The sequence below is a fragment of the Hyperoodon ampullatus genome, assembly GCF_949752795.1.
Source record: "Hyperoodon ampullatus genome assembly, chromosome: 5".
Lineage (NCBI taxonomy): Eukaryota > Metazoa > Chordata > Mammalia > Artiodactyla > Ziphiidae > Hyperoodon > Hyperoodon ampullatus.
The window spans coordinates 59,435,894-59,455,639 of NC_136918.1; positions in this window are offsets into that span (position 1 = coordinate 59,435,894).

A 19,746-nucleotide genomic window follows, 5' to 3' on the forward strand; every position below is an offset into this window, starting at 1 on the left:
GCACACCGTCACCCTGACTCCTTGTCCCTCCCCTGGGGGATGACAGTGGTTTTAGTCAGGTTCTCTTTGACTGTCTCTTTTCCTCATCTCCCTATCAAGCTTTTGGCTGGTTTGCCTTTATGGATATGGCTCCCAGCTGTTAGCCTCCACTAATTGGCAACTGATTGCTCCAGTGTTTTTGACAGTGCCCTGGGGCATAAAATTGTTCTACAGTCTGATCCAATGGTCCTTTTTTATTTATAATTTTCACCAGTTATGGTGGTTTCATTGGGGAGAGTATACAGGGAGCTCCTCATGTTTCCATTCTGGAAGTGCTCTGACATTAATTTTTAAAGTCAGTGTGATGCAATTAAAATAGATACAGGGGCTTCCCTGGTGGTGCAGTGGTTAAGAATCCGCCTGCCAATGCAGGGGACATGGGTTCGAGCCCTGGTTGGGGAAGATCCCACATGCCGCAGAACAACTAAGCCCGTGCGCCACAACTACTGAGCGTGCACTCTAGAGCCCGCGAGCCACAGCTGCTGAGCCCGCGTGCCACAACTACTGAAGCCCACGCGCCTACAGCCCATGCTCTGCAACAAGAGAAACCACTGCAATGAGAAGCCCGCACACCGCAATGAAGAGTAGTCCCCACTTGCTGCAACTAGAGAAAAGCGTGCGTGCAGCAACAGACCCAACACAGCAAAAAACAAAATAAATAAAATTTAAAAATTAAAAATTAAAATAAATAAAATAGATACAAGACACAGACAGTTAAGCATATAGGATAATCAGGGCACAGAAATTATGTCATTTTTAGTAACAAAATATGAGAAACTATTGAGCCATCTCTTTAGTTTAAAGAAACAGGACTCTCTAAAAGGGTTTAAAAGAAACCTGGAATCACATTAATCATATCTTTAGGAAAATCTGGCTTCCTTTCTGTAGATTGAGCTGCTCTAACAAGAAAATGTCTACTCAGAATAGGTAGGCCTTTATATTCAATATTAACTAGCCTCACCAGTGTGTCCTGCTGTACATAGATCAAATATGAAAATTTGTTTTTCATGTTCTTTATGCCATCTAATAAATCCTGCTGCTGGATTTTTGATGCCTGTTTCTCAACTGAGAATCACATGATACAAAATGGGAAGTCAATGGTAAACACTGTGAAAAAGCCTCCCACAGCCCATTTTCTTTCTGTTGTACTTAAAATGGTGCTTACTAGTACCTTCAACTTTGGGTAAGCCTGCCTCCCTTCACCTAGCATTCTTCTGTGGTTTCATTAAGCATTTGATCATGTCACTAAAAAGAGAGAAAGGTGTTTCAACTGCAAGTCCTGATCATTTGGAGGGACTCTGTGACCTGTAGAGATAAATATTGGGCTCTGAGCTAAATTATACTTGCTTTTGGATCACTGTGATGACTTGAATAGCAAAAAAATTAATTAATGCTCAAATCCACCAGCTTAAGGGATTTAAAATATTTTTGGCCAACATCCTCTCATTTTGTCATTATCAGAGTGCCTGTCCCAATGTGGAGCAAAGAAATAAGCTGATTGGTGAATGGAATGAGATAATAAATAGTAGACACATGTCCTGTGTAATCATGTGCTAATAGTATTACATTAATTGTTTTACTTAACCTTCAAGAGCAAAAGTTGTGACCCAAACTCCTGATTGGAGTCCTGACAGCTGTTAGTAAGAGTTTAGTTTTTATTCTGTTAATTACCCTTACTGAGCTAGCATAGATAGCAAACAATACCCCCATGACTCCCTTTCCCCCTTCTTTCTCCTGTGCCTTCTCACTGCCCCATTGACACCGCCAGCTTTATCTGGGTACTCCCTTCACTGCAGCCACATACACTCATTTCCATTGCAGTTCCCCAATCTCACTCCCACAGTACATATAATGATGTACAGCAGTTTGAGCCTTAATTTATTTTGCCTTTGAAATAAAATGTCTTTGTTTTAATGAACTATCAGTGGAGAGTTCCATTAAGCCAAAGAGACAGCAAAATAAATAAATAAAATAATATAAAACATTTACTTAATGAAAGTCACTGAATAGCCAAAGATGTCTGAGAAACCTCAACATAATTAACTCCTATGGGGTTAGTTGGTGCAGGCATTATGCTCTCCCCTTCTTTTCAAGAAAGTTACAATCCAGATAGGATGTCAGGACATACCAATAAAGAGAAAAAATGCAAAATGGGAAACTGTGCGCCAGTAAGTGACAAAGAATAATTGCAACAGCTCCCGAGTGCTACCTCATCTTCTTTAGGAACCAGAAGAACCCACCTGTGTCTGGCTTAACTGAAAGGCACAAAGTTGACTAGTAAAATGTCAGGTTGAAAAAGCCTCCATCAAAACACACAAACTTCTTTTCAAAGTATCATTTGTTTAATGATGTTGGCGCACCAAGTATGCTGTCCCTAACAGCAGTCAACCATTAAATGTAAGCTACCCTCCAATTTGAAGAGGCAAACCTGTTCTTGAGGATGGCGTATCCAATTGAAAATGTAAACCTTATCTAATAAATTCTCCCCACTCCAGCAGCTCACCCACCCCAGCATTGGCCTCCTTCAGTACCCTAGTTCTCGGGGACTTCCCTGGTGTCCAGTGTGTGAGACTCCACACTCCCGATGCAGGGGGCGTGGTTTCGATCCCTTGTGGGGGAACTACATCCCGCATGCATGCCGCAACTTAGAGTTCACATGCTGCAACTCGGAAGCCCACATGCCGTGCTTCTTAGCCCGCAACTAAGACCCAGCGCAGCCAAGATAAATAAATAAATATTAAAAGAAAATAATAACCTAGTTCTCTCTCACAGCCTCTGGAGTACACTCCTCTCCCACACAAGGTTGTCAACCCGTCTTCACCCCTCCCACAGAGGACTAGCTCATTTTCTCTACCACCTCCACCTACTTCCTACTGGACTCAAATCTTTTCATATTGAATTTCTGCTGACCTCGAATTAAACCACATCCCGTTTTGGGCCACAGAGAAAGCAAGGGGGAAAAGCAGAGCTTATAGTCTGTAATGATTTTTTGGCTGCTTAATCCCATGTACAATGTCAAGGGGAACAGCACTCCAGAGATAAAGCTGCCTGTTTGTTCACCTGTACGTGCTTATCACCCTGTGATTTAGGCATGAGATATTCTACTGAATTGGTATGGCTTCCCATTCTGGAAACTAACAAATTATAAATCAGCCTATAATTAAATTAATAAGGACTCCAGACACTGAGACTTTTAAAGCAAAGCATTATTAGGTGCCTCAAGAGCAGGAATCTTACCTTCTAAGTTCTTTTTGGCACTTATAAAATTGTTGGTATTCGACAAATATTAAATTATTTAATTTAATATTGAAATAATTTTCTGTTGGTTTATGTCCACTTAAATACTAAAATTAATCTTACTGTCATAGGAAGGAAGCTGACAACACCAAATAAGCAGAACAAGTCTTCATTTTCTGTTTGCTTTGTTAAAACTGTGACCTGAAAAGTTAGTTCAACTTGCTGAGCAATCTGTTTGCTCAAGTCAAACACAACTCCTAAGAAAGTGACTCTCCTTTTACCTAAGGTGGACTCTTCCAACTAGAATCACGGGAATGGTTGAATTTACTAGCTGGAAGTTACTTTGTATCATCCAGGTCAGTCTTTTCAAACTTTGATAACCATACAGATTAGGCAGGGATTTTGTTAAAATGCATATTCTGATTTATAAGGTCTGATGCTGCTGGTCCCCCAATGACAGTTTGAAGAACAAAAAATCTACACCTCATTTTACAAATGAAGTCCAAAGAACTGAAATGACAGTGACTTTATCATTGTTCCAATGTTTTCCATTATTTAGCCTAATTTTAAAATACCATGAATTTGAAACAAGGACTGAGTGATTTCTGGCAGATGAGGAAAAAAGATTAATTTCACAAAATTCTTAGTTTTGATTTGTTTTTTGTTTGTTTTCCATGATCTAACCACCACATGCTAAAATGCTGTGGAGATTCATTGTTAGTAGAGAATCACTTTAATCCACACATAATCTGTTCTTATCATAATCCATTAACAGGCTCACTGTGTTCCCATAGGTGCATGGCAGGGTACTGAGTATCATGTCATGATATACTCACTCTTCCATTCAGCCACCTTTTCTATTTTACCTTAGTTAAACAGTTCCAAAGATTCTGGTTATGTTCTGCAGGGCACTGTTCAATATGAGGCTAGATTATTCCATCTCCTTCTTCCACCTCATAACTAGAAAGCAAGCTTCAGATAAGAAGAGAAACAGGATGTCTTTTCTCTACTTTTTTTTTTGGCCATGCCACAAGCCATGCAGGACCTTAGTTGGATCGAACCCGTGCCCCCTGCAGTGGAAGCATGGGGTCTTAACCACTGGACCACCAGGGAAGTCCCTGTTTCTCTACTTTCTGACTCAGTAATTTAAAAACTACAACTCAGAGTTTCCCTGAGAGTTAGTTTAATTTACTGGGTTCTGGGGGGAATTCTGCCAATCTCTTTTATCCTTTTCATAGAATTTTAAAACCTTTAATAGTAATATTAAGAAATATTTAAATATGTACATGTACTAATTATTAGTTCTCTGGTGTCTCCACTCCTCTAGGAGAGCAAGTAGAGGGTCACTAGTAATTGTCCAAAGGAGAGAAGGTGCTTCTCCCTTTGAGCCTGTCACCCTGAGCCTCTAGGGAAAAACAGAATGAAACTTAAGCCTAATAGCTTCTTATTTTAAAAATGAATTCAATAAAAACACAAATAATGTAAAGAAATATCTGTTGCATGTCCACTAGGTACAAAGCCCTATATTTCATACAATAAATGTAAAATGCAACTTTTGCCCCTGAGTCTAGTTGGGGCAGTCTACTTAGGAAGTTCACACATAAACCGGTGATAAATAATTCAAGATTACATAAAAATCCAAAGCACTAGGGCAGTACAAAACAAATTGCTAATTTTGTGGAAGAGCAAGTAAGAGCTATAGAAGTTCAGAGAAAGGAGTGATTATGTCCAGCTAGGGTGGAGCAAAAAAATTTTTTAATCTCTGATAGCAGTTATCTCAGAAGATAAGAGTGATATGAAACAGAAACAGCTGTCTTTCATCTGGAGAGGACTTTCTCAAGGCCTACTAACTGAAAAAATGCTTTATGGAGGCCTAACTGAAAAAAAATCCTTTGTTAAGTTGTAAAGTCATAATGTAATTTCAAAGACACCTGGGATCTCCGGCAAATTAACATGAGATAGGCCACAGGCTGCTATTAAGCCTTGTCAGGTCTGCTTTTCCTTACTGGAATCGTGACCTCCAAGACCCATTCCAGTGTAGGATTGTAAGATTCTCGGACCCCTTGGAAACTTCTGGTTTGAAAACTTTACTAGACTGTGAGTTCATGTATAAAACTTCCCCAGCATCTAGCAAAGTCTATGGCGCTTGGTACGTGTAGGTTGACACTAGGATTCTCAAATCAGCTTTTCATTTATTGAACACGTTTTTTGAGGGTTTACTACATCATAGTCCCATGCTAGACATGCAGGTAGTAATATAAAAAACCTTGCCCTCAAGGAGCTCACACTAGCAGACACGTGTCAATGTAAAGGGCCAAGACAATTCAGTGGGGGAAAAAATAGGTCTTTTTTTTGGGGGGGGGTTAATTTGTTTTAACAAATGATGCTGGAACAATTGAATATCCATATACAGAAGAATGAAGTTGGACTTCTACCTCAATCATTTACAAAAATTAGCTTAAGATGGATCAAAGATTTAAGTATAAGAGCTAAAATTATAAAACTCTTAGAAAAAAACACGGCAGGAAATCTTTGTGACCTTAGATTAGACAATGGATTCTTAGATTGCCACCAAAAGCACAAATAATAAAAGAAAAAGATAAATTGAACTTCATCAAAATTTAAAATATTGGTATTTCAAAGGACACAATCAAGAAAGAGAAAAGTCTTCCCACAGAATGGGAGAAAACATTTGCAAATCATATGTCTGATAAGGGACTAGTATTCATATATACAAGTAACTCTTACAACTACAAAAGACAAATAACTTAATTTCTCTTTGTGGGCAAAGAATTTGAATAGACATTTCTCCAAAGAAGACATACAAATGGCCATAAAAGCATTAAAAAAATTCCTTATTAGTCATTAGGGAAATGCAACTCAATCACTTCATACCTACTAGGTTGACTATAATCAAAAGACGGATGATAACAAGTGTTGGCAAGGGTGTGCAGAAATTGGAACCCTCATACATTGCAGGTGGGAATGTGAAGAAGTGCAGCTACTTTGGAAAACAGTTTGACAGTTTCTCAAGATGTTAAATATTGAGTTACCATATGGCTCAGCAATTCCTTTCCTAGCTATATAACCAAGAGAATTAAAAACATATGTCTGCACAAAAAGCAGTACAGAAATGTTCATGTAAGCATTATTCACAGTAACTAAAAAGTGAAATCAAACCAAATGTCCATTAATTGAAAATTGGATAAACAAAATGTGGTATATCCCTAAAATGAAATAGTATTCATCTGAAAAAAGGAATGAAGTCCCGAAACACATGACAATGTGGATAAACCTTGAAAACATTAAGCTAAGCAAAAGAAGCCAGACACAAAAGGCTACATATTGTATAATTCCATTCATATTAAATGTCCATAATAGACAAATCTATAGAGACAGAAAGCAGATTAGTGGTTGCCAGAGGTTTCAGGAAAGGGGGAATGGGGAGTGATTGCTTAAAAGTCTTGGAGTTTCTTCTGGGGTGATGAAAATATTCTGGAATTAGATAATAGTGATGGTTACATGACATTGTGAATATACACTGAGTTATATGCTTTAAACAGATGAATTTTATGTGAACTATATCTCAATTAAAAGTAAATACATGGGGCTTCCCTGGTGGCGCAGTGGTTGAGAGTCCCCCTGCCAATGCAGGGGACATGGGTTTGTGCCCCGGTCCGGGAAGATCCCACATGCCACGGAGCGGCTAGGCCCGTGAGCCATGGCCGCTGAGCCTGCACACCAGGAGCCTGTGCTCTGCAACGGGAGAGGCCACAACAGTGAGAGGCCCACGTACCGCAAAAAAAAAAAAAAAGTAAATACATGGTAAGTATTATTAGAGGAGTATAAACAGAGTACTATGAGAGCGCTAACTCCATCTGGGTGAGGCTGTGAAGCCCAAAGGATGAAAAGGTTGAGCAGAACCTGAAGAATAATGCCAGATGACAATAGTGGGTGGAGAGGGTCAGCATATGGAAGAGGCCAGAGCATGTATTTTGCAGGTGGACTTCGGTTCCAAAGCTCATCCTGCCACTTACTAGCAGTATGACCTTGGACAGGTTACTTAATCCCACTAAAATGAGCACCCTCATCAGCAAAATGGAGGATAATGATACCTGCTTCATGGGTTTGCTGTGCAAATTAGATAGGATACTGTACGTAGAGCCCTCAGTAAGGACACTTGGCCCTCCATATCCTCGGGCTCCGCTTCCACAGATTCAACCAACTGTAGATCGAAAATATTAAAAAAAAAAAAAATTTCAGGGCTTCCCTGGTGGCACAGTGGTTGCGAGTCCGCCTGCCGATGCAGGGGACATGGGTTTGTGCCCCGGTCCGGGAAGATCCCACATGCCGCGGAGCGGCTGGGCCCGTGAGCCATGGCCACTGAGTCTGGAGCCTGTGCTCCGCAACGGGAGAGGCCACAACAGTGAGAGGCCCGCGTAATGCAAACAAACAAACAAAAAAAATTTCAGGAAGTTTCAAAAAGCAGATTTGAATTTGCCATGCTCTGGCAACTATTTCATAGCATTTACACTGTATTTACAAATATTTACATAGCATTTACATTGCATTAGGTATTATAAGTAATCTGGAGATGATTTAAAGTATACAGAAGAATGCACATAAGTTATATGGAAATACTACTCCATTTTTTAGAAAAGAAGTGAGAACCCATGGATTTTGGTATCCGAGGGGGTCCTGGAACCAATTCACGGTGGATACCGAGCGACAACTGTATTTAACGAGTGTAGCCTTCTCTTTCTCCTCTCAGCCTCCCCTTATTGCTATTTTAGGTGAGTTAAAGTTGGGTGTAAAGGCAGGGCAGTGAAAAGGCCTAGCTTTTGTCTGCCTGATGAGAAATTTAATGAGGCTTAAGTATAAAGGCAATTGGAAGCAGAGGAAGAAGGTGTTTTAGAGTCAGAAAATAAAGACTCTATAAGCCACAGAAGGAGCTTTGGATTTAGTCCTAAATCACCTGAAATTTTAGGGAGAAGAGGAATGTAAAAACATTGGTTCTTTAGATGAGAGCAGAGGGAAGAATGGCCCAGAAGAGATAAAAATTTTAGGACCTCAGGAGAGGACACAGATTCTTAACTTCATTAAGTAAAATCAACGCCTACATCTTAGAAGCACTTGATGAGGCTTATTTGCTGGTAATGAATTGCTAATGATTATTTGATGACAGCTTTTCTAATGTTTCTTAAATTGCATGATCCAGCAAACATTTTGATAAAACAAAACCTTAGATGATTCCAGCAAAAGAACGTGCTTGCTTATTGTGGGGAGCAGTGCAGCTCCAGTCTGAGCACTATGTGGCAAAATTGAAAGCCTTGGTTCTAATTTTGACTCAAGCAGGTTATGTAACTTGCTGTGTATTTATTTCCCTTTCAGAGAGTAAATGACGACAACTTTAACCTAACTGACTTCAAAATATTATGAAAATAAATAAACGTTTCAAAGCTCTTTGAAGTCCATGGATGGAAAGTACCCTTTAATCCAAAATTGCACTATGTAACTAGACAGTGAATTATTATTCTTTTCCTGAATAAATTTTTAGTGTTCCCCCTCCAGTCTTGCCCTTGAACATTTCTACAATTACAACAACAACAAAAAAAAACCTCCTAAATTCTTATTCTGAGAAAAAGTCCCTGCAGTATATTGCAGTAAAACTTTAAACATGTACATGGTGCATTGTAGTTACAAAACATTTTGACAAATACAATCACATTTCTGGTAAATATTACTGTTATCCCTGCTTTAGTTATGATGAACTTGGTGTTCAGAGAGGTTAATTGGATTGGCTAAGAGCACCCAGCTGGAAATGGGAAGGATCAGTGCTTAAACTCAGGTTCTTAACTCCAAATTTCAGGCCCTGCCCATCTTCCTGCATTAAATGAGACAAAGATTTATATACACAGATGTGGTTTATATCTTTCATCTGAAAAATTTAACTGGGGAATGAGCATTCATGATACCTAAATTAGGTTGGAAATGTATTAATCATGCTTTTTATTTTGTATATTTTATGATGCTTTGATATCTTGGTGGTCTTACTGACAGAGGAGAGGCTGCCCCTCCCAGGGCTTTTATCTCTAAAAATTATCCTAGAGATAGCAAATGGCTTCCTCTGTGAATGTGCCTTTCATATGCAAACCAACCAATCCAAAGCCCATATCCCCAACTTCCTCCTTTATTTAATTCTCATACACCAAGCCAGTATTTCCCCTGTTCTAAATCACCCCTCCCCACCCAGGGCCAGGTGCTGGACAACTAGAGACCACCGCTATAGACCAGAGCCTGCTAAAAGTATTCAAACTATCCAATCCCAAATTTACTTAAACTTTCATATGCTGCCTCATCCATTCCTTTCTGCAGAAACTACAATAAAGGCTCTGGGCCATGCTTTCTCTTTCACTCCTTCTGCCTCCAGACTGACCCTGGTGCTTCTCCATGTGGCCCTGCATGGTGTGGCATGCTCCCTTTTTTTGGGAACTGTAAATAATAAACTCTTATTTCAAAAGCAGTTGTCCTTGTGTCTGTCACCTTACCATACCTGATTAAAACATATCCCAGGTGTGAATCAAGATAAGTACAGTTGAACAATGTAGGAAGTTAGGGGCACTAACTTCTGTGCTGTCAAAAATTTGTGTATAACTTTACAGTTGACCTTCTGTATCCACAGTTCCACAACCACAGATTCAACCAATCACATATCTTGTAAGTACTGTAGTATGCATTTACTGAAAAAAAATCCATGTAAAAAAATCCATGTAAAAGTGGACCTGCACAGTTCAAACTCATGATGTTCAAAGGTCAACTGTACAGTATTGTTTCTTAACTAAGAATAAGTAAAGAACTGAAGGAAAAAAGAAAGCAATGCTCTATCCATCATGGACAGGAAGTGAAAGAACAAATACCCTTTTTTCAGTGTGTTACTTACACACTTATTTATTTCAACACATTTATTTAGAGCTTACTATGGTGCCTGGCACTGTGCAAGGCACTGAATATACGTCATGAAGAAAACAGGTTTATTCCCTGTCCTTGTGAGATTCACAGTTTAGAGAGAAAAAATAGGCAAGAAAATAAGTGAACAAATGCACAATTACAAACTGTGGTACCTGCTCCAAGGGGAATAAATATTGTGCAGTGATAGAGAATAATGGTGGGGAGAACTCTATAAATTGATCTGGAAAAACCTTTCTAAAGAAATGATGTTTATGCAGAGAATTAAAGGGAAACAAGGAACTAGATTTGCAAAGTATGGGAGAGAATATTCCAGGATTGTATGCAAGGCCATGAGGTAAGCAAAGTGGCATCTTTGAGGAACTGGAAGAAAACCACATACACTGACATGGAAGGATATACTATTAAGTGAAAATGGTTGCAAAAGTGTGTATATAGTCCAATACCATTTTTGATAAAGAGATACATATACTTATATGTATGTTAGTACATAGAAAGTCAAAAAGAATATAAAATAAGCTGTTAATGATTATTTTTGGATGCGGATTGTAGTGGACTTTCACTTCCTATTCTGCATTATTTAGATTTTTGGGCAATTTTGTATTCAGGATTTGCTAGAGGTAAATATTAAAATTAAGTTCTGTATCACTGTATGCTTCTGTTACATAACTTTTCCCCAACTTCGCTAACTTTTCATTCCTGTTCACTAGCTTTGATTGTTCCCTATAATGTATTTTGTTCTGCCTCCTGTTGTCTCTGGCATTTTATGTAATTAAGAGAGACTTATCTACCATAAATAGAACATTACAATTAAGATTTAATATGAAACTGATATGACACTGTTTATTTTAATACATTAGGAGCACACAGGCAAAAATCTATTCTCAGATACCAACACTAAATATTTTAAAATACAGCATATGCATGTTAAAAAATGTATCTGCTAACTAACTTTTAAAAGTAAGGGGGACTTCCCTGGTGGTCCAGTGGTAAAGAATCTGCCTTACAATGCAGGGGACACAGGTTTGATCCCTGGTCAGGGAACTAAGATCCCACATGCCTCAGGGCAACTAAGCCCCTGTGCCACAACTACTGAGCTCACGTGCCTCAACTAGAGAGCCCGCCGTGCCACAAACTACAGAGCCCACGTGCTCTGGAACCCTCATGCCACAACTACAGAGCCCATGCGCCCTGGAGCCCACGTACCACAACTAGAGAATAGAAAAACCCATACACCACAACTAGAGAGAAGCCCATGTACCACAACGAAGATCCCATGTGCCACAACTAAGACCCAAAGCAGCCAAAAATAAATAAATAAAACAAATAAATAAATAATAAATAAATCTTAAAAAGAAAAAAGTAAGGATGGCCTCATAAAAATTGTATAACTTTTGGAAATACAATAGGAGGATTATTTTCCTTTACTTTAAGCATAATAATTTGTGGCAAAATTTTAAAATAATTACATCTATGCTTAGTGAGCATTTATTATGCTCTACTGTTTAGATACATTATTTCATCTTTTTTCAACTTGTACAATAAGTGTGGTAAATACTGTCCCCATTCGTCAGATTAGCAAACTGGGGGATTAGAGCAGTTAAGTAAACTTCATTTATTCAATGCATAATTATTGAGCACTTAATGCTTAAAGAACTAGGAATGTAGAAGTAAACAAAATGTGTAGTTTATAACCTGGAGGTTGATGGGAGTAGTAGATAAATAAACAAATATGTACATAACATAATATATGGAGCATTGAAGTGTCATGAAGAAAAGTAAAGTGAGATAAGGGAAGGAAAGCGATGAGAAGGCCACGTTGGGTTAGGTGGTGGGGAGTGAGCTCTGAGGAGATACTTGAGCAGAGTCCCGGATGAAGTGAGGAAGTGAGACCTGTGTAAAAGGCTTTCCCAACTAGGAAGTAGCAAGTGTGAGAAGGAAAAGCAAGGAGGCCAGAGTGGCTGGAGCAGAGTGAACAAGAGAAAACTCTCTGCTGAGTGTGATGGGCACTGGATGATTTGAGCAGGACAGTGATGTGATCTGATTTACAGCTGTAAAGCTTACTTAGACTGCTCTGCGGAGAGTAAATTACAGAGGAGCAAGAATAGAAGACGGGTGACCTGTCAGGAGCCTCTGGCAGTGGTCCAGGGGAGAGATGATGGTGGCTTGGCTTAGGCTGATAACTGTGGAGGTGGTGAGGAGTGTCAGATTGACTTGGTTTGTATTTTGATAATTTCATGCGTGTTCATGATAGTGTGGCCAGAGATGAGGTTTTATTTGTATATATATCTAAATTTTTCTTGAAAACAGTTGATTTACAGTGTTGTGTTAGTTTCAGGTGTACAGCAAAGTGATTCAGTTATGATGAGGTTATATTTTGAAGGTGGAGCTGATAGCATTGCAAGAGGTCACACAGCTAGAGAATGGCAAAGTCAGGATTGAAATCTAAGTTTGTCTGTTTCTACAGCTCTACGTAGCACAACTCTTCCAGGCTGCCACAATGCTAAGTAAACATTAAGCAAAAGGCAGAATGGAAATGAAAGTCCATAGCAGCTTCAAGTGTTTATCAAGTACCTACATGCTTGAAGTAAGGCATTGTGGCACAAGGCAAAGAACTCCGGACTGGATAGATAGGAGGTTAGGAGATCAGAGTTCAGATTCTGCTTTTGCCGCGGATTCTTCCTCAGCATGGGTCACTTGACGTCTAATGTCCCTTTAAGCTTTAAAGCTCCCAGTTTCTGCTATTCAGCACCTGGGGAAACATAGCCAACTAGTAACAGTGCCAACCACAGGTATACAAGGGAAGATAAGATTGATAAGCATATGATTAACATACTGATTATTGTAAGAGTAGATGAGAGGTGGCAGGGCTAGACTGTCTTTTCAGTTTCAGTACTATTTGCTTTAGTAAAAGTATTTGGTTTTAGTATACTGTATTACTTTCAAGGAAAAGAGAAAGCAAGTCCATATACTGCGTCATTCCAACCTACAGGATATACTAGAATTTTAGTCCTCATTCATCCAAATATTCAAGCATTCATTCCCTCAACAAGCATTTAAAACCTATTGAGTATTAGACATACTCAGTAACATTTATTGAACAAATTCAGGTGAAGGAAGACTTTGATAAAAAGTTAAAAAAAGAAAAAAGAGAACCTTTTTAGACTTTACATTTGGCTTTTTAAGGCTGTACAACAATCTTGTAAGGTGTTGTCCCTCTTTTTTTCACATTATAAAACTAAGGCCTCAAAAAAAAAAAAAAGCAACTAAGACCCAGCGCAACCAAATAAATAAATAAAAAACAAAACAAAACAACAAAATATAAACTAAAACGTGAAGCGGTTTCCCAAGGAGGGTCAGTACTTTACCAGAATTCAAATCTGGGCCGCTTGACCTTCTGTCTCACTATATAGGATATTAGGACAGCAATCAAGTCTAGTTGGGGTGTACGACAGTGTATGTACTATATTAACTACCCTGCAAGTGTCCAGCACGAGGTGATCAGTGATTTAGGACACAGGTCAGCATACTTTTTCTGTCAAGTGGACCATTACAGTGTCTGTTGCAAGTACTCAACTCTGCCCTTGAAGCACAAAAGCAGCTGTAGACAATACATAAACGAGTGAGTATTGCTGTGTTCCAATGAGACCTAATTTATGGACACTGAAATATAAATTTCACATAATTCTCACTCGTCACAAAATATGCTTCCTTAGATAGTTTTTTCAATCATTAGAAAATGTAGAAACCATTCTTAGCTTGAGGGCTGTATAAAAAGAGGCGACAGGCTGGATTTGGCCTGTGGGCTTGTGTTAGTCAGTTTGTGCTGCTATAATAAATACCACAGACTGCGTGGTTTAAACAACAAACAATTATTTCTCACAGTTCTAGAGAGTGGGAAGTCCAGGATCAAGGTGCTGGCAAATGTGGTGTCTGGTGAGAAACTGCTTCCCAGTTTGCAGACAATGGCCGCCTTGTTGCTGTATTCTCACATGGTGGACAGAGATCATCTCTCATCTTTCTTCTTCTAAGAGCACTAATCCCATTTATAAAGGTTCAACTCTGATGACCTAATTACCTCCCAGAGTTTCCAAATACCATCACATTGGGGATTAGGGCTTCAACATTTGAAGGCTGGGGGGACACAAATACTCACTCCATAGCAGTTTGTGAGGGGAGCTCCAGCATCCATGAAGGGCTCTGTGATCGCTCTTCTCTGTAGGCCAGACCTTACAGTGGGAACTGTAGCCACGGAATTGGGGAACCTAAATGCAATAGGAGTAATTGGATCCTAGGGTTGCAGGGACCAACTGGCAGCACTGGTGGACAGCAGAGTCAGAGCAGCAATCGTAATAGTCTGACTTGTGCAGAACTATGTCATTAGCTAGTTGATCATGGTATTCCTAGAAGTGAAACAGATAGGAAACCTACTAAATTCTTACTTGAACAGTATCAGTAGAAAAGTTCTAGGTCAAGTAAACAGAAGTCTAACCTGAATCATAAAAAGAGAGTCATATCCCTTCAATCAATTCCCAGACGTGAGCTGGTTTACAGACCTCAGTACCCCTTAAATAAAGAAGAGGCTACATCCCCGACAGAAAGGACACTGGTACACCAGCCAAAGTTTATACAGTTAATCTTTCTCCAGACTTCACCAAAGGGACCTACAACCTTTTAGCAGGGTAACTGTGCACTGAGGAAAAAGAAATAATCAGACCATTTGGGGACTACTGGATGCTGGCTCTGAACTGACATTAATTCCAGGAGATCAAACATCACTGTGGTCTACCAGTTACAGAAGGGGCTTATGGAAGTCAGGTGATTGAAGGAGTTTTATCTCAAGTTTGTCTCACAGTGGGCCCAGTGGGTCCCCAAGCCCATCCTATGGTTATTTCCCTAGTCCTGGAATGAGGAATTAGAATAGATACACTGAGGGATTTCCCTGGTGGTCCAGTGGTAAAGAATCTGCCTTCCAATGCAGGGGACACAGGTTCGATCCTTGGTGGGGGAACTAAGATCCCACATGCCACAGGGCAACTAAGCCCACGTGCCACAAACACAGAACCCATGAGTCCTGGAGCCCATGTGCCACAACTAGAGAGAAACCCACACGCCGCAATGAAAGATCCCGCATGCTGCAACTAAGACCCGACCCAGCTCCCCCCCCCAAAAAAAGAATAGATACACTGAGCACCTGGCAGAATCACCACGTTGGTTCCCTGACCTGTGGAGTGAGGACTAGTATGGTGGTAAAGTTCAAGTGGAAGCCAGTAGAACTGCCTCTACCTAGGAAAATAGTAAAGCAAAAGCAATAGCATATTCCTGGAGGGATTGCAGAGATTAGTGCCACCACATCTCCACTCAACTTGCCTGTTGGCCTGTGCAGAAGGCAGACAGATTTTGGAGAATGACAGTAGATTACTCTAAGCTTGACCAGTTGGTGACTTCAATTGCAGCTGCTGTACCAGATGTGGTTTTTATTGGTTGGGCAAATTAATATATCCCCTGGTACCTAGTGTGCAACTATTGATCTGACAAATGCTTTTTTCTTGATACCTGTTAGTAAAGACCACCAAAAGCAGTTTGTTTTCAGCTGGCAAGGCCAGCAATACACCTTCACAATCCTACATCAGGCCTAAGTCAACCCTGCAACCCTGTGTCATAATTAGTTTGCAAGAATTTTTTTTTTTTTTTTTTTTTTTTTTTGTGGTACGCGGGCCTCTCCCCGTTGTGGCCTCTCCCGTTGCGGAGCACAGGCTCCTGACACGCAGGCTCAGCGGCCATGGCTCACGGGACCAGCCGCTCTGCAGCATGAGGGATCCTCCCGGACCGGGGCACGAACCCGTGTCCCCTGCATCGGCAGGCGGACCCCCAACCACTGCGCCACCAGGGAAGCCCCAGTTTGCAAGAATTTTGATCACCTTTTTCTTTCACATCATATCACACTGGTCCACTGGTCCATTACATTGATGACATTATGCTGATCGGACGTAGTGTGCAAAAAGTAGCAACTACTCAACTTATTGGTAAGACATTTGTGTGTCAGAAGGTGGGAAATAAATCTGAGAAAAATTCAGCGACATTTCTTCTTCCATGTCAGTGAAATTTCTAGGAGGTCCAGAGGTGTGGGGCATGTTGAAATATCCCTTCTAAGGTGAAGGATAAATTGTTGCATCTGGCCCCTCCTATAAACAAAAAAAGAAGTCTAACACCTAGAGGGCCTCTGGATTTTGGAGGCAACATATTCCTCATTTGGGTGTGTTACTCCATTCCAAGTGGTAGCGGCAGATAGGAATGCTGTTTGGAGCCTTCGGCAGGGCCCTATAGGGAAGTCACAGCACAGGTCTTCAGGATTTTGGAACAAAGCCCTATCACCCTCTGCAGATAACTACTCTCCTTTTGAGAAACAGCTCTTGGCCTGCTACTGGACCTTAGTAGAGACTGAATGCTTAACTATGGGTCACCAAGTTACCATGCAAGCTGCTCACTGTGAACTGAGTGTCATCTGGTCCACCAGACCGTAAAGTTGGGTGTGCATAGCAGCATTCCATCATCAATGGAAGTGGACTATACATGATAGGGCTGAGCAGGCCTTGAGGCACGAGTTATATGAAGAAGTGGCCCAAATGTCCATGGTCCCCATACCTGCTATACTGTCTTCTCTCTCCACCATGTGAGGATTCAGTGAGAAGGTGGCTGTCTGCAAATCAGGAAGAGGGCCCTCACTGGACACTGAATCTGCCTGCACCGTGACCCTGGACTTCCCAGCCTCCAGAACTGTGAGAAATAAATGTTTGCTTAAGCTGCCCAGTCCATGGCCTCTGTCATAGCCGCCCAAACTGACTAAGACAGAAATAGTAGTTTGCCAATCCCTGATCTAGCATTCAGATGAGCACTGTCCAATAGAACTTTCTGTAATGATAGAAATGTTCTATGTCTACACTGTACAATATACTTGCCACTAGCCACATACGGCTATTGAGCACTTGAAGTGTGACTAGTGCAACAAAGGAGCAAAAATTTTAATCTATCCTTCTTTTTCATTCCTGGAGCCTTTTACCATTTCTTTAAGGATTAATACAGTTTCCCAACTAGTTTCCCTGTCTCCAGTTTTACTTTCCTCCAATCCATCCTTGTTAGAGGGATTTTTCTAAAATCATATATGATGCTGGCACTTCTCCAAAGCAACGTTTCCTGGAAACTTTAGAAAGAAGTTCAGCCTGTTAGCATGACACATAAATCTCTTCATTAGGAAATCATAAAGAGGTAAAACACCTTCCTCTGTTTCATCAGATAAGTGATGATAAATTTCTTGAGGGTAGTCCTTTATCATACTTTGTCTCCACTAACTTTTCACACAGTGGCTTGCTGAATGATGCAGGGACGAAAACTTGATTTTGCCCATGGAAAGCTTAAGTTAGAACCCCATTTCTGGTAGAGTCTAGTAGAGTCACCACAGGCATTTAATCACCTTGAGCCTCATGATATTTCTTTTTTAAAAAATACATTTATTTATTTAATTTATTTATTTTTGGCTGTGTTGGGTCTTCGTTGCTGTGCACCACGGGCTTTCTCTAATTGCAGCGAGCGGGGGTTACTCTTCATTGCGGTGCGCGGGCTTCTCATTGTGATGGCTTCTCTTGTTGCGGAACACGGGCTCTAGGCACGCGGGCTTCAGTAGTTGCAGCACGCGGGCTCAGTAGTTGTGGCTTGTGGGCTCTAGAGCACAGGCTCAGTAGTTGTGGCACATGGGCTTAGTTGCTCTGAGGCATGTGGGATCTTCCCAGACCAGGGCTTGAACCCATGTCCCCTACATTGGCAGGCGGATTCTCAACCACTGCGCCACAAGGGAAGCCCGAGCCTCATTATATTTCTGTGCTAAATGATAACTAGGATTGTTGTGATGATCAAATGAGTTTGTGGAAATCCTCTGCTTTTAGTAAAAGGCTATACAAATGCTAGTTGTTATTATAATAAATATTGGGTTTTGAAATGTTTCTAAAAAGCAGTACTGGGGATTCTCTGGAGGTCCAGCGGTTAGGACTTGGCACTCTCACTGCCGGGGCTGGGTTCCATCCCTGGTCCGGGAACTAAGCTCCTGCAAGCCGCTGCCAAAAAAAATAATAAAAAAATAAAAAGCAGTACTGGCCTGATTTTACCTAATATATGTTCTGACTTTTAAAGCCAATCTGCATGAGATGACAATATAGATATATGCCTTAGATGTTCAAAGGAAAGAGGGACGAAAAGGCACAATTTTGGCTCATTTATTCCAAACATTCCTTTGGATTATGCATTTTTCATGTTTAGGTCTAAGACTGCTTTCTTCAGTTTTGTTTTACTAAACAAAAATGTCAGCAATACCAATAGATGGTTGATTTTTTTTTTTTTTTTTTTTTTTTTTGCCCACGCAGCATGCAGGATCTTAGTTCCCCAACCAGGGATCGAACCCACACCCCTTGCATTAGAAGAGTGGACTCTTAACCACTGGGCCACCAAGGAAGTCCCAACAGTTGATTCTTGAGAGTTAAATGAAAATAGCATCGTATGAGCAGCTCAGAAAAGAAAGAAAAGGTAGTAATATCTAATTTTTAAGCATCTACAGGGACTTTTCAAAGGGGGCTTTCTCAGTGAGGTCTCCTAGGAGTAGGAGGAAGGGCACTGCTTTAGATAAGAAAATAAGGTAAAGAAACAATGTTATCATACAGGGAGAAGTGGTAAAGGACAATTTACCTTACATAGGCAGTGGTCTCTTACCTTCCCTAAGGACATCACAGGATTTATAAGATTAAGTATACTTTTCATTAGACCATATTACACTTTGCGATGAATTTATATCACTAATTCATTTCTCAGTTCTTGAAATGCGACTCCACCATCTTAAAAAGTGGAAAAAGAAGGCACTGTTTGTGATCAGTATGCTGTTTTTGGTGAAGGACAGTAAAGATTTATTATTCGTTGAACTTAAGGTTGCCAAAGCGCTTGATGGATCTGTGTCAGATCACTTAGAATGTGTGGCTATCTGTGTAAAACCCACTTCACTCTCCAGATTAAGATTTGTTGGAAGACAGGGACTTGTTTCACTCAAATTTGCATGTTTGTCTCATCCTGCTTCAGATTAGTTGCCATATGCGTAGAATATAGTAAATTACATTAGCAAACTTGTGGCCATTCCTGCTTGTTCCCTGCGGTATGCAAGTCTGCAATCTGTACTAACCACTCAATAAATTTATGTCAAACACATGAATGATATTCATAGGGTAATAATGATGATTCCTTAACCGTCCACCTTATGGGGATCTAGAACACCATCTTTGAGCCCAAGAGAGGAATTGCCGGTTCCATCCCCAAACTGCCATGCGCCCCAGGTAACAAACCCTGCAGCTACCATGGCATTTCCTTTCACTCTGACGCCTCATCATCCAATCCTCGTGGTATTCTCTTTCATCTCACTGTTTGCAGTTCACATAGGCTTTGATATATTTTAGATGTTCTTAAAAATTT